Source organism: Bison bison, unplaced genomic scaffold (assembly GCF_000754665.1).
Source record: "Bison bison bison isolate TAMUID 2011002044 unplaced genomic scaffold, Bison_UMD1.0 scf7180017864263, whole genome shotgun sequence".
Classification (NCBI taxonomy): domain Eukaryota; kingdom Metazoa; phylum Chordata; class Mammalia; order Artiodactyla; family Bovidae; genus Bison; species Bison bison.
Window position 1 is genome coordinate 5,203,783 of NW_011494835.1, and position 865 is coordinate 5,204,647.

Consider the following 865-nt stretch of genomic DNA (forward strand, 5'->3'; position numbering starts at 1 on the left):
CACTGTTTCCCCATCTATTTCCCATGAAGTGATGGGACCAGATGCCATGATCTTACTTTTCTGAATGTTGAGCTTTAAGCCAACTTTTTCACTCTCCTCTTTCATGTTCATCAAGAGACTTTTTAGTTCCTCTTCACTTTCCGCCATAAGGGTGGTGTCATCTGCATATCTGAGGTTATTGATATTTCTCCTGGCAATCTTGATTCCAGCTTGTGCTTCTTCCAGCCCAGCGTTTTTCATGATGTACTCTGCATATGAGTTAAATAAGCAGGGTGACAATATACAGCCTTGACATACTCCTTTTCCTATTTATGATTTACTGTTTATGATTTATATTGTTGCATTTGCTACTATTATTTATAAAAAGCCAGAACTCAGTTTAATCAAAAGGGTGATGGAGTACTGGAGAGTTTTTTCCTGAGTTTGACTATATCTATATAAATCATCACACTTTCTAGTAGCTAGAGTGCCTTTGCTTTCCAGACTTGAAGGTTAAAGCTCCATGTGCTGGGGTTTGTTTTTTCATCCAGCCATTACTTTTAAGTCTAAGACTACTCCTCAGTTTTTCTTATATTCTTATCAGATTAAAAAATCTTTACAGATTGCTTTTCATTTTCTTTATAGAATCTTTCAAAGAATCAGTTCAGTTCAGTTCAGTCGCTCAGTCGTGTCCAACTCTTTGCAATCCCATGAATCGCAGCACACCAGGCCTCCCTGTCCATCACCAACTCCCGGAGTTTACTCAGACTCATGTCCATCGAGTCAGTGGTGCCATCCAGTCATCTCATCCTCTGTCATCCCCTTCTCCTCCTGCCCCCAATCCCTCCCAGCTCAGAGTCTTTTCCAATGAGTCAACTCTTCACAT